Source organism: Hypomesus transpacificus, chromosome 15, assembly GCF_021917145.1.
Source record: "Hypomesus transpacificus isolate Combined female chromosome 15, fHypTra1, whole genome shotgun sequence".
NCBI classification, from domain to species: domain Eukaryota; kingdom Metazoa; phylum Chordata; class Actinopteri; order Osmeriformes; family Osmeridae; genus Hypomesus; species Hypomesus transpacificus.
In genome coordinates this window covers 5,677,817-5,693,476 of record NC_061074.1, presented here as the reverse complement: position 1 = coordinate 5,693,476, position 15,660 = coordinate 5,677,817, and the positions used below count along the sequence as shown (strand labels likewise).

Here is a 15,660-nt window from a genome sequence, read left to right as displayed (position 1 = left end):
GTAAACATGTGTTAGCTGTTTGGGATAGGATTCATTTCAATTAATTTGATTAATTCTGAAGGAATTAAAAGATTTGAAGATTTGAAGAAAGTGATTGTACATTTTACACAAAATGTTTTGTTTGTGTGTTGTTTTACAACTGTTGTCTTTCTAATGATCGATCTGTGTTAATCTAATTCAGTGACACTTCCTTTACGTTCCTTCGTTCTGTCAGCATTATTTTTACATTAAGATTTGAACAAAAGACAACTATTCTTATCATCACAGTAAAAAGTATTTTAAATAAGACTGCATTTTACGGTGTATATTGTTAATTGTTGTGGATTGTGGTGCTCTCACCTGTCCTATTTCTCAGACTGTGTAGCTTACAGTCGGTCACGAAATAGAGGTGACAAGGGAAATATAGCATATCAGGCTATACTGTGACACAACACATTTTAACAGAAGAATCCTGGTTTAGAGTATTTACACTACTTAATAAAACCTGTTATACAGTGGGCTATCTTGCAAGCTTAGTGGTCTAGAAAAGTTCTTATTTGTCTGGAATAAAACGCCTCTCATTTGTGGGTACTGTCATAGGTTAATCTTTGTTGTTCCCGCCTTACGCTCAGCAACAATGAAGAACGTCATTGGTGAGCACATTTGACACTCAAAGTGCATAAATGGTGGGCGTCATCGGGGAGTGTTTCAGTTAGAGTTTGATTGGCCAGCTTTTGCTGCTGACGTCATTGCTTTGCCAGCTGATCGGAGTGAGAAGCCGGTTTGAAGGGAGTTGGACAAGACTAGGCAATTGAGAACCAGAGAGGACGCGAGAGACTGGGAAACTAGGAAACTGGAAAGTGAAACTGGGGCGGCGTCATATTTTTATTCGAGAAGTTACATTATAGTGCGTAATAGGTTATAAAGGAGAGATAGTTCACTGTTTAACTAGCGCATATTCCTGCATAGAATAGCCTTATATAGACTCGTTTCGTCGCGAGGCATCGGAACTGTCAGACTTGAAGGATAGTTAAGGTGTGGCTGTCTTTGAAATGTTTTTTTATTACTATCCTCTTACTTTGTCAACATTATAAGGATCTTAAAACCTTACGAAATTCTCGATTTCAAAGGGGCGGGTGATAATGCATGTCGTTTTTTAACCTGACCTTTTCGTTAAGATGACATAAATCATAGTCTGTCAATACCACTTCGAAATGCGTAGTGCCCAGTTAATTATAAACACCCAAACGTTTGTTTTGACAATTATTTCATTTAAAACGTATGTTGGCGTAGGGTATTTCATGAAATAGTGGTTGCAACTTTATAGTAGGAAAACCAGATGAATAGAAAGTCAACGGGGCCATGGGCGTGGAGACGGAGGCTGGTCGGTAGCCTATGTTCCGTACCGTAGAGACGATAGTCGTATAGTCTAGCATTTATCGCTTGATCGATAAGCAAACAAAATTATGACTAATTGATCAACCTGATGATACATTAAGTTAAAACGAGGGAGGAGAAGATTGTATTTACAACATAAAGTAAGTTCATAGGCCTATAGACTAATTTAGAAAAACGTAGCATTACCCAATTTAAGGACAAACTTCACTGATATCAAAATCTACATTAGGCTACATCATTCAACAGTGGATGTAAGGATGTGACTTTCAACCGACTGGTTACTTTATTGAAATGAAATATTCTTAGTCTAGGCAATTAAATAGTTAAATTAGAGTGTCGGGCTTTCGCTGACTATTTTAGACTTTTAAGCTAGTCCATAGTTTAGGGCCAATCTTGTCTGTAGAAGTTTTTCATTCTTAGGTTGACATTTAGATTTGTTTTAGGAACTATTCCTCGTGAAACCGTTGCCACCTTGTCGACGTTAACTATGATTTCACATGTAGCCTAGCTAACAATCATCTGAACAATCGAGGTTTTGTGTATCGCCGATGTAAACATTAGGCTATTGTAGCCTAAATCTATAGGTTATGTAGGCCTAATATAAACGTCTATTAAAAGCGAAGGCGGAAGATGACATTAGGCTTTTATCATTTCTAGCTTAGGACTCGCTATATCTTACTCATTTTGCAACACTTAAATTGTTGCAAACTCTTGTTTATATATCTTAGTTTGACCAAATGTTTGACAAAAATCAAAGAACTTAACGCAAATTTCATGAAGCCGCACCCATAAAGCGCAACATGGATGCATGGTTTTCCTGTAGGGCCTATGCTTCCACTCTTTTCGCGTCTTGAAGTTTACATGTTTGAAGTCGGCCTGAACAATTGCACAACCAAGGTGTCAAGTTGGCAACAAGTCATTAGCAAGATCGAAGCAAGCTCCAATGTTTCATCGATGTCTCCTTTGATAAAGGTAAGATTTCATCTAGTTTCCTTTGTCCTGAGTGTTTTATTAGGTAGAGTTGTCCTCCTAAACCTGTAGAATCCAAATGCATGAGCAAAAGTCAAGGGATTGTTTTGTCATACAGGGAAAAGTTTAAGGATGTCTGGAAGGGGGTGGTTCGGGTGGACTGTTGTACTGAGTTTTTGATCCCTTTTTCTCAACTGTTGAACAAGTGTTTGAGACATTTAACCCTGTTTGTGTAATCTCAGCAAGATATTTCAACACCCAAGAAAGAACGAGTTAAAAAATGTCAGATCATCAAAGATCCTCTGCACTATGAAACCTAGTTATTACTCAACCCTACACGTGTTCACTTGTGTAAGTTATGACAGCGAAACAGATAATCATGGTCCAAACCTGATATTCCTCAAATCAATTCAGCATTGATGCTTCCTACTTAGCATCCACAGCAGTATTCAACCACCAGCAATCGATTTACTCTAAATTACAGCAACTTCCCTGAGCCCCACTAGGCAAACAGCTCCAAAACGTTGACTTGTCTTTGTGCAAACAATGGCCATTTCTTTTCTCCAATGACTTGTCTTTTTTCCCAGAGGGTGACATTGATGCTTCATCCCTATTCACGGGGGAGGAAATTCTAAAGGTTGCCTAGTTGGTTGGCTTCCTGCTTCCTACTGTGTTCACACAAGCTAACTTGGATGTGTGGCCATGGCAGACAAGGCATCTTCTTTTATTTATTTATATATATATATATTTACATCCGTTTGATACCTCTGGCTGAAGCTATGACTCAAGAGATGCAGGCTATCCTACAAGTTCTTGCCACAGTTTCAGTTCTGTTCTTTCTACCCAAATAATTAGACAACAGTTATCTCTGTTGGAATTGTGATATGTAATTACTGAATATCACATGTTACAATCATATTCAAATGATCAGGGTGGCACTATTGAATGCTTGGTCCCTTCCTACCCTCTTGTTGGACAATGACTTTTAGAATGATGTCAGGAGAGAACCTCCCTACTCATCCCTTAGTGGAAATTGGGGTGTAATTTAAGACCGGTTTTCTCACAAGCCTACGTGTTTGTTTGTTGTATTTAAAGGAATCCATTGTCTGTGGATACAATGACATATTGTTAGTGTAGCCTACATTTACTGTAAGAAGAGTATATATGAAATAACTGTCTCTTTTGGAAAAAAGATGGTGAACTTTGATTTTGAATGTTACAAATGACTGACGGTTTATTTGACGGCTTACATTTCTTAGTCTTGCGCAAATCGAACCTAGTACCTTGGTGTTGCAACAAAATGAATCAGGTCAATTCAAGAAATTGCTTAAACTGTAGTAAAGGCTATTTGAAGTAAACACCAAATTGACCTCAACCCCACCATCTGATTATTTTCCATTCAAAAACAACTTTTGAGAAGTCACTTATTCACGCAGTGTGCTGTCTGTGTTTGACCTTATGAACTATAACAAAGGTTTACTGCAAGTACAAGAAACATATTCTCACTCTCCTGTGTTAACCCCCCTTAGTATCCTGATTGTCTGGCCATATTGTGGTAAATATTGTGGTGATTGTCCGTTCGTGTGTGCGTTGTAGCATTCTCTGTCTGTATCTCCTCATAGCTGGATGAGATTCATTCAAATGTCCATATGACATTTGTGATGTCCATAGCACCACTCCCCAGACACACACACACACTGACTAGCATTTCCTACCATGGGAGAAGCAGGGAGCATGTTTGCAATGTAAGATCTTCCTAGCTGTTACTGCCCTCCCTCTGTCCTGCTCTAATGTTTGTAGTCATAGCAGAAGTTGTGTGTGTGTGCACGTGTGTTTGCAGGTATGCTGGGCCATTTACACGTAAGTGCAAGAGCTAAAAGATGCTAAACTGCTATTTCCATTTTCCAAAAATCCTCCTCAACCTTGCATGAAAGATGTAAAACTCTACAATGGACAGCTCATTCTGATCCTAATTTGTTTTAAACATTTGTCTTTTACCACAAGTTATTATGTTACCATTAACATTAGCATTGTAATGAATTTCCTATTGAGCTGCATACAGTGGTTGTGTGAAGCTGGATGGTCCATTGACAGTTATTGATGGGCTATAAGAGAATTCCCCTACGGGGTGAGGAACTGCAGTGGAGGTGCGGAAGAACGAGGTGTGTGTCTGGAAGCGGCCACACCCTGGACTAAAGGCCTCTGCTGTGTAGGCACTGCATGCTTGCATCAGTGTAAAATATAAGATGGATGCCCGTCTCACTATGGTGGTTGAGATAAACCACAGCTAGAAGAAAATGAGTTTTACTATAGAATATACTAGCCAACTTAGATGAGTGGGCTGTGGAAACTGAGTGGGCTGAGCGGCAGGACTTGCTAGAAAATGTGTGAACTTGGCATGGTAAAATGTGTGCATGTGTGAATTTGTTGGCTACTCTTAGTGTATGCCTGTGATGTTGATTCATTCAGACATGCAGAGTCATTTCTATATGTCACGTGTGTATGTGCACACCCGCTCTCCCTGGGAAGTGTGGTGGTCGTCTGCATCAACCAGTTGTGTTGTATAAGGGAACCTCACAGAGCAGACAGCTCTGTGAGGCTGTCTGCTGTCTCAAGGATAGGCAGACGCACTCCCCGTCTGTGCATGCTCCCTCTCTCATGCACACACACACACGTTTAAGCATCCATGGCCAACTGTGTGTGTGTATTCAGACTGAGTGGCCTTCTGCACTGTGCGGTTTGACTCCCCATAGATGGAGGTCTCACAGTATGCACAATCCTGTAGAACATGGTAGAAAAAAGGAACTAGGCCTAGTGGGGAAGTGGGTTTTAGGCCTCCATAATGTGGTCTGGTTGAGGGATGACCTCCTCTACGTCCGCATGAAAGCGGAAGAGCTACGCCTTGGGCTTCCGTTCCGTCCTTGTGCCTCCATGTTCCTCCTCACCTTGAGTGTGTCAGCCTGACATTTGGACTTGTCTGCTACGTGAACGCTGTGCTCTGGTGAGCTGCCGATGGACAGTGTGTCAGTGTGTGGGGATCCCTCCTGTGATTGAATGGCCGTCAGGTTCCCTTTTTTCACATAGCTGTGTGAGTGACCTAGTTAGAGCACCGGTATCTATTGTGCCTTGCGGTGGTTGGATCGACGCTCCTGGCTCTCTCACACTTGCATACACACCCAATAACAAGAGAAAGTGCAGGTACAGACACGTATCGGTGGTACTTTGCATGTACATACACGTAGGAAACGTTTGCGTGTGTGGCGTGGGGTAGAGGGGTGGGACTCAGAACCCTTTTCATGGTGAAAAGCATCCCACTCTGGCCCAGTAGCATAATACCGTTTATAAACCCGGGCTGTCCTAGATCGTTTTGGGTTTGTTAAAGGAGCCGTGTATCAAGTTTAAAGTTGAGAATATGGGGTGGGGCAGGGTAAGAGAGCAGGCTGCAGAGGAAGAGAGAGGTGGGGGGGAGGTGAAAATAAAGAAAGGGAAATGAGGGAGGGGAGGGTGAGCAAGAAAAGCTAAAAAGAAGGATGGCAAAGGTTGGTTGAGGTGGAGGTTGAGGAAGTGACAATTCTTAGATGGAGGTGCAGAATGTTGGCGGTCCAGAATGTTGGAGGTTGAGAACTAGAAGTAGTACAGGGAGATAGAGTAGGGATACATGGAGGGACAGAGTGAGTGCTCGGGCCAGGGCTCGTGTTAGGCTGGGGTGCTGTGGAAGCTGCCGCGCTCAGACAGCATGGAGGTCCAGGGGCCTCTGCAGACGGGAGAGGAATTTCAACCATATGTACTAGGCATCCCAGGAATGCACCCAGGCCGAGCAGAGCTGACCAACGGAAAGACACAGAGAGAAGGGGGGGGGGGGTGTGTGTGTGGAAAGACAAGGAAGGAGATGGGGATGGTTGGGGTAAAGGTTAAGAAAAAGAAAAGTGTAGGGAGAAAAGGGTGGAGAAGGATGAGAAAATGGAGGCAAGACAGGATGGAGGGACAGGGGAGGACGAAGGTGAACGGAGGGAGGGAGGAGATGGAATGGTATGAGAGATAAGAGGGGCAATTGAAGGAAAGTAAACTTGAAGCAAAACAAAAGAAGCGTGGAGAAATTGTGCAAAGAGGACAGCAGCTAAGGAAGACTAAGAGATGGAGATGGGGGGGGGGGGGGGGGGGGGGGGGGGGGGGGGAACTGACTTTTCTGCCGGAAAAAACCTGTTGAGTGCAGTTCCTTGCATCAGAGGAATATGTATTTCTGGAAAAGGGCTGCTTTGGCCACATCTGAAAAACTTAAATCAATCCTTTTTGTATGGAGTTTGCCGACAGTATAGGGCTTTTTCATAACATTTGGCGGAGTATCTTTGAGCAAACTACTACAACAGTAGTGTTATTACAGTGTAATGATAATTACAAAAATTGCTGAAATTGTAAAATGTTTTCTTTTTCTTGTTTTTTCTTTCAGATATTAGCTTTCTAGCTGATTATATTATAAGGTGGACATGTCACATGGAGACTGTGGAGGCCTGGTGTTGTGGTAAGTTTAGTTCAGCAGTCAGTCATCACTCCATTGACTGCACAACTTACTCAACTCTATACTGTGTGATGATATAGCATCAATACATGTGCGAAAGGATGGAGTCACATGTCAGTGGATGTTTGCACAACTTAGTTTGGATTTAAAGTATGTAATGAGCAAATACGGAATTGATTCACTTAATGCATTCATGTGGCAACCAGTGCTATTTAAAGCTAGCTTCACTTAGTAACTAAGGAGTTCTGATCATATCGTATCATGAAAATTATGAAGAATTTAATCACACAGTCTGACTGTGTGATCAGTGTGACTGACTTCCTCACTTGGGAGAGAAAGAAAGCTTCGTCATCACAATGACTTCAATTGCCAGGGTAGGAATGTCAAAGTGATCTGAGGTTGGACGTTGTGTGCATGTGTGTGTAGGTATTCATTACATTCTTAGCTGGTTTGCACACAGTGTTATCTTTCTTTCTTGTGAGTCTGTGCTCTTTTAGAATGTTCCTTTAGTGGAATGTGCTTTCAGGCCATCTGTGTACATCTGTGAGTGTGGAAGCAGCCTGTGCTGTAGCACACAAAATGGTGGACACGCACACACAACATTTTTCACTCTTGCTCCCTAATTTGGTTTTCTTCAGATTCATAGGCATTGCATTGCATTGCACACACAACTTCTCTCTTACTGTCACATGCAAGCAAACTCTCTTGCGCGTTCTTGCTCTCTCAAACAAGCCACACAAGTGCCCCCCCCCCCGATCACGTAGTGTACGGTGTGCCTGAAGATGTGGTCAACCTCTTTAGTCAACACCTCTCATTAGTTCTGAACCTCTGTGAAACTAACATCCATCTTGAATGAAATCGCAAAGCCTATGGTTGTAGTACTCTGTAGCATTCTAGTGAAGTATGAGGTGTCATGTGAGGCATTAGTTGGTTAGTTTACCCAAAATACACAGTTTAAAGATGCATCTCTACTTGTACATTGCTGGAGATTTGGAGAAAAAAAACTATGAATTTAGCTATTTTTAAATGTTCATTCTCTTCGTGACTCACTCGACAAGATTGCAAACAGAGACTACAGTAGTCTAACCCTAAAGGCAGTCAGGGATTTCTTCCAACTATTTTCAGTTTGTAGTCCTATAAACAGTGCACATGCATATGGTTCAATCCTTGAATCGTAGTGACGTGCAGATTGAGAGAAAGTTACAATAGACAGACGTGGATATCTGAACTCCACTCATACAGTATCCAGTGTGTCTGTGCCTGTCGTACCAAGTAAGGCGGTTGTCTAATGTGGGCCAGATGTTTCCCAGTCCCCTGCAGCAAGAACAGAGTGTGGATACATATGATATAGATGGTTGGATAGGAAAAAGATGGTTAGATGGGACATGTATATATGCATTTTCTGATTCATCGGTCTGTGCCTTGAATTGAGCCGTTGTACAGTTTGAGTAATGTAGAGCAGCGAGTGACCAGCGTCCTCCCTCTGCCCTGTACCGGAGGACTGGGTGTGTCCTCATGCATCATGCATTGAAGAAGCACAGCTCACCCCTGCTTCATCTCCACCATCTGCCTCCACTTCCCTTCTCCTCCCTTTCTACACCTTTACATTAACTATTTTCCATCCCTCCCTTCTTCTTCACTCTCTTCCGTCCTCTACCCCCTCTTCTACTTCCTCTTCCCCATGAACCCCCTCCCCTCCGTCTCTTCTCATCCCTCGCTTCATACAACTGTTCTCCCAGGGTATGGAGCGCCAGAAGGCAGACATTAGAGCTGGGAACGTTTAGGGGTATTCTGATGGTTCTTTAGCAGCTTCAGTGTTGCCCCATAGTAATTTTCTGTCTCTCTCTCTCATTAACTGTCTAGCTGTTCAGTTTGCTTACTGTTGTGTTTGCAGGTGAGATGGCAACTAGATTAATCAGTTTTCCTGGATCGAGGTCAAAGTTCACATGGATGGCGCTGCAAGGGAGTGCTCGGAGCTGGACAGTCAGACATAGACACTTACACACGCATACAGACACATACAGCACACAAACCCACACTCTGGAACAATGTATGTATTCACACAGTCCCAGTTCTAGGAAAGGGGGATGGTGGTGTTTGGCAAATGGAAATAAAAGTAATTAAAGTGAATTATTTATTTGCTTCTTCCCCAAGTTCACCCTTCTCATACCCCGTCTCGTCTCCAAAACTATCCAATGCTGCTTTTTCTATCTCATTCTATTCTTCATTAAGTTTGGCTTTTTAAGATAATAGTGTATTATTTCTCTGAGCATAATAGACTATTAGTGTATTATTATTTACACTAATATTATCATTATGCTCAGATATACACACAAATATATTTACTACACACAGTGTTTTGTTGTGTCTATGTTGTGGGAACCTTTTCTGCAGGATGTCTCTAACGTCTAAAAAACAGGATGACCCTTGATATATACGTCCTGTTTACACACTTGATATAACACATACAAGCCTACATACATGCGCAGATAGCCTCAAATACTCTACCTAGCAGCCTCCACACAATAGCAAACTTCCAGTATTTATGCCACAGGTGGCTTGCCGTTAACAGTAATTCTGACATGCCATTTCCTGTTTCCTTCTCCATCCTCTAACAACGACATCCCTTCATTTGCAGTTAAGACTGTCTGTTCCATATGAAATCTATGATTCAACAACCACACAGCCCGGATCAAAGCATGCTTTGAGCTTACTTGTGTATGTGGCAACCAGCAACCTGTGCAGGTTGTCGTGTGTAGGAGATTACTCGCTATGGCCTAAATGCTACAAGATTGCTGTTGTCTTAGGTGGTTTGGTAGGATGGTTAGGCTTGGTTGTTATCAGATGCTAACACACTTCCTTTAGCCTTGAGTGGACGCAGCCCCTGAACCCATGCATATGCATGACTGAGTGAAATGAATAATTCACTGTGGTCCTGTGTGACAGTGCAGTGAATGGGTAATGCGTGTGTTTGCCGTGTGTGCATGCGTACTTGTTAGCTGTCTCCAACACCTTACAAAGCCAGATAAACACAACCCCTTATGACAATAAGGAATCCGAGCGAATTTCACTTATCTTTTTTTCTTGCCTCATTCTCTTCCGTTTCTTCCATCTTATTTTGAAACCTGACCTGTTTCTTTATCCATCCGTCTCTCCTTATTGCTCCCCCTCTCTCTTTCTTGCTCCTTTTCGCTTTTCCCCTTTTATCTGAATCTGTCACTTATTTCAGGCATTCTGCCTCATTAGATGGAAACCTCTTGTTGCTACAGTACACCATTGTTGTTGTAAGCCACACCACCCTTATCTACCTTTGTTTTGCCAAATGTACATAAATATTAACATGAAAAATATATCCAAGATATTGAAATGCATTGACAAAAAAATACTTAGACACAGGTAAAATGCTATAAGGAAATCATCCGGTAGCTGTGACAAACCAGAATACAGAATATTTCCACCGTGTCATGATTCGTAGATCTGCACCACCCCTCCTTCCTTGTCCAATGTCAGTAGTGTCAGTTGGCATTTCATAACAGGAATGCATTGTGGGTATATTCCCATAAGACTCCGGTTTTCCTAACCGAGCCTGTCGTACTTCAGTCAGCTGGTTTATGATTTTTTGGGTTCATGATTCAAACAACACTGACTGTTATTCACAAATGGGAAGGGAGAGAAGATGAAAAGAAAGGGAAAATAAGAAAAAAGGAGAGAGCAGCAGATGCCTTCATATTACTGGGTGGGGCTGCCTTTCTACCCGTTTAACGCATGCATACTCATTCTCCTGCTTATGCATGCATACTGGCTTTCTCCCTCTCACGCCAGCATGCTCACACTTCTACACACCACTACATCTATGCCTACACACGCTTCACGGTCTGGATCTCAGTCTCACATACTGTACACCATCTTCTTTTTCTTTCACACACGTGCACACACATACATGCACTGACACCACTCACAGACACGTACACAAGCACACCCACACAGAGACACACATGCTGATTCACACACGTCTCTCCCTCTCCCTGCATCGGCCCCTCAGTAACATTCATTCTGACTGGTACCCAGCATCTTTTTCACAGACACACAGCAACGGTTATAAACCTATTATGACAGGGCTACCAGTGGGCTCAGCTTTCTTACTTAGATTTAAGAGTTCATCTTCAGTCAGACACACACGGCTCAGTGCAAACAGCCCCTCTCCTCCGCCTGGTAATATCATTCTACTGTTGGCTGGGGGAAGGGAGTGACTTATGTATCGATCTGCTGTTGAAAGAAAGTTATGGCGGAGGGGGCGGGGCTATTATTTATGGTGGGATGGCAGATTGGGTGTGTTCCATTGCTGTGATTGCTATGTGAATGTGGCACACCACAGGAGTTGCGGGTACTTCCGCCTCCACGCTCTCGCTTTCTCTTACTCTCTTGTACACACACACACACAAACCTCCTGACGGCTTGGCCTTTTCCGCCGGTGGTCAAATCGTTTCTAAGTGCCAGAGTTTGACGTCAGGGGGCTGTTGTTCTCATGAGTGGTCACTGAGTCGCTGGGTCTCCTAAGCAACGGCTTTCGCGACCCAGGGAAAGCTGCAGGGGTTGAAATATGAGTGTGTACGTAGTGTGTGTGTGTGTGTGTTTTCCCCTCCTACACAGCGTCATTGTGAGTAATGACTTCATTTGGAGACCAAAGACTGTGCTCTGTAATGCACACATACTTACATATATACATACGGACAGACAGAGAGAGGGAGATAGAGACATTTCCAGCCTGTTGCTTTGGCTGACTATTTGTCCGGGAAAGCCACTGCATTGTGCAATAAATCACTCTTTGGGTACACAGTGTTCCATTCTCTGGGAGGTTGAGCCAGTGAGCACGGTACTGTACGAGTGTGTACGTGGCAAAGGTGACAATGTGATCCTGGAGGGGTGACTCTGTGTTGATCTTTAGAATTGAGCTGTTATCCATGACGTCTGTCCATTGTTGAGGCAACGCTGTGGTAGAATGGAGATGACCTACCTCTGCCTGTTTGTTTACATTTGGAGTAAAGGATGGAGGGTGGGATGGGGGTGTAAGGGAAAGTAAATATCACCATGTATTTCTGTTAGTTGCCTGCTGACCCCTTTCCACCGGAACCTCTAACCCCTCAACTCATCCGTCTGTCTCCCTCTCTCCGTGTCTTTCTCTCGCTCATATCTTGTATCAAATACCTTAGACATACACATGCTGGGAGCTGGGCTGTGGGCAGCAGGGGCAGGTGTGTGGTGACCAGAGTTGTCCTCTGGTCTGTCAGGAGCTGGTGAGAAAGGCTGCAGGTGCAGAGCATGCTGCACTTACATACACCACTGTAGGTTAGCTAGCTGGGCTTCCACACCTCTCCGTTACAACTGGTGCATCTGACAACAACCACACATCCAGTTTATAAATGAAGACTCTGAAAGAAAACAACGCATCAGCTAAACTAGCCTCATGCATTTTATTATTCTATTTGGCATGAGGTGGACTCATAACTCCCCAAACAGACAAATCCAGGGTATTAATTTCAACAACCTACCACCCTTACTGCAATTCTGCAGCTCTATAGCTCGCTCGTGGGTTGGTCAGTTGGTCCACAAAAATGGCAAGTGTGTACGTAGTCCCAGTTATTGCAAATTTGTGCTTGAATTCTTTCAATTGGAATATTTGATCTTACTCTCTCTCTCCTTCTGGATCCACTACTACTAAATCCACTACTACTACATCCAGTCCTAGATCCACTACTACTACATCCACTTTGTTCAGGAATCTGCTTTTCTGAACTAGCCCCAGGAGGATGAGTAAAGATTGGTTCCATTGAAAAGGGCCTTGGCAGGCTTGCGTGCGTGTGTACACAGACCTTGTCTGGCTCTGCGGAGGACTGCGGACTGGGGCTTTCCACTGGAGCTCAGAGCTGCCCGGGGTTCAGTGAGTTGGTGGGGTCATTGAGTTGACTGGGCTGCTGAAAGCTGGCTTACCAAAGTCCGCTCTGTCCTTGAACCGTGTGGAACCCGTTTCTGTGTAAATTCTGTTAGAAAATATGCTTTCAAACGTATTTACTTGTTAACAAACTAGACAATACCAAGTCAAGATGTTCTTTTTGATAGGCTTGGCAAAACCCGTTTGACAATAGTTCATTTTAGCATGGACTCTGTTTATTTCAGTCCTTTCTCATTTGTCCTTATTGGACTTCAAGAGGATACAAAAATACATTATTATTAAAAAGGAACCTGTGTTATTTATACCTTTTTTCAAGGCTTCTATAATGTGTTTGGAAACCTTCAAGAGCAAAACTTTCTTACTAAAGAGCAAGACAGTGCTGTATCAACACTCGTACCCAGCTAGCTACAGTATCTGTATTCAATTATATAAGGAACGTAGAGAATGTGAAAGCAGTAGCTGGCATGGCTGGTGTTAGGCAGCTCAAGTGAGGAAAGACATGAACCCAGACATGCGTTTACTGTATTGCAACATCTGAAACTGCACAATCAAAAATGGAGGTATGAGACAACTATTCTGTACAGGTAAAAAAATGTCCACTCAAAGATCCATTCATGGTCTTTGCCAGAAAACCACCCTTTGATTAATAAAAAGGGAACAAAGTAATCAAAAGAAAGAACATTCGTTTGTTCATGTTTCATCCAGTTAGGATCCAGCACACCTCTGTCATTTTTGGACAGTTGTCATACTGCAAGATCCAATGTGTCATCATGCAGTTGGACTTAAGTAATTTCTCTCTCTCTCCTTCATCTCTCCATCTATAGATCCTGCCTCTGACCGAAGAAGAAGAAAAGAGGTCTTGTGTGCGTGCGCCCACACTCTGTGCTCACTGGCTGACCCGCAGGAGTTCTTCACTGGCAAGCTTTATGTCCTTGTGTACCAACTAAAGCTGCCAGCTGAAGAACTGTTGTGGTTGGCTCTTTCCTGCTCTTGCACCCTACACTGAAGAACTCTCCTCCCACCGAACGGAGGCGTGCATGTTGGCATCTGTGGTCCTGTGCTTTTGTGATGGAGTCCATACCAAGGGGATGGTCACTTCCCTATGCAGGTGCCTTCCTGTTCACGTTGAACATGTGAAATAGAACCACAACCAACTGGAGCTGAAATGTAATGTCGGTACAACAGCAGGGCTTAGTGAGATCATCGACATACCTGCTCACACAGGTGCCTGAGAGCTGTGGCTGCTTAAGGGCTGACACGTTTTGGTCTGAATTGTGTCGCACAAAAGTTTATTATATTTTATTTTGTTCTGTATTGCACGGAATGTGTGCGATCAGCACATGATATAGGCATTGGCCAGACACTACTTTTGGATTGTCCTCTCGTCTGGTAGTGAGGTACCTGAGATCTGTGGCTGTGGAAAGGGCTGATACATTTTGTATTCTGTGTCTCTTTGCATAATAAAAAATTAATCACTAAGCAAACCTTCAGTTGTGGCAGTGTCATAAAAAAAAAGCAACACAGAACATACCATGCTTACTCATTTACACATACTCATGCACCTAGCAACATTACATTTAACATCAATTAAGCTCTAATGACATGCCCGAATTTGAGTAGACGTTTTGGCATCATGTCAATGGTGTTTATCTCTAAAACAAATATCTCTACATGGGAGATGTGGTACGTGTGTATGGTTGTAATGTGTGTAAGGCAGGTTGAAAACGGTGCTCTGACATGCTTTGAGATGGAGACATGGGTCGCTGTTCTAGACAGGCCTGTGTTCTTTGGAGTGGGGCCCAGCGCTTCTGACATGTGTTTCTGTTTATTGATGAGCCTAGGAGGCACTGCCAGATAATGAGACATGAGGGCAGCTAGACACCTCCAGCCCTGTTTCACTCTATCGCTCTGGTTTAACATTTTGTAATTTTACATAACTACTACTGTTTACTTTCCCTCGCCCACTTTGATGGAGAGAGAACGCTAGACAGATCACCGCAGATCCACCAATGGCTAACCCTTAGCTCACCATAAATCTCACTTCAAGGGTGGGGGCGGCGCCTAGAACAGGATATGAGAGCGCTTCCCTCTAAAACCTCCCGGCCAGATGAGAACAAAGGTAGAGAATGTTCTCGCCGGTTAGCAGAACCAGATGCCCCCACACACACAGCTTGTGTAACCAAGGGCTGGGCAGTAAGCCCTAAAATCTTTTTTTTTCCCTTTCTTCTTGTCTATCTCCCTCGTCTAACCTTCCCATCTTTCCTTTTTAGGTGTCTTCTGATCTGTCTGATTGGTCTGATCCTGTCATTTCTATTTGTGACCGTCTTTGCCTCAGTCTCTTTGTCACTCAGTCAGAACTTTATCTTACCCCCTTCTTGACACACTTGTACATGCACTCACACGAACACACACACACACTCAGTGACTCCTTCGTATTGGATTATGTCACTTCCTTAAAAAGATCCACTTTGGCAAGCACTGCCATTTACCCTGTGATACTGTAATCCTGCAGTGATCTCAGAGGTGTGTGTGTGTGTCTGCCTCTGTTTTATCAGGTCATTGGCCAAGGTTGCCTCTGTGATCCGTTCTGAGGAGATCTGCCTGCAAGTGCATTAAGAGATTGCAGGGCAGCGTCGCGCCTCGACTTAAAGACATACACTTAAGCCTCCACGTACTTCACCTGACTGGACAATGTGCAGCATGTGTCTGCTGGACTCGTGTAACGCTCTTCAGGGGGCTCATTCAATCCTCATTCAATGAAACGGCCTATAACCTCACCATGACACTAGGCGTATGTTAAAGGCTATATGGGCTATTGTCATTTGAAGTAACCACTCCAAATTCACAG

General features: G+C 43.4%; 1 long non-coding RNA gene across 1 annotated transcript; it reads left to right on the top strand.

The window, feature by feature from the left end:
• The first annotated feature begins 751 nt into the window (after positions 1 to 751).
• LOC124478133 lies at positions 752 to 14,296 on the top strand. Its single transcript, XR_006957208.1, has 3 exons — positions 752 to 2,349; positions 6,794 to 6,865; positions 13,637 to 14,296. It is a non-coding gene; the product is annotated as an uncharacterized LOC124478133 (long non-coding RNA).
• Positions 14,297 to 15,660: the final 1,364 nt, after the last annotated feature.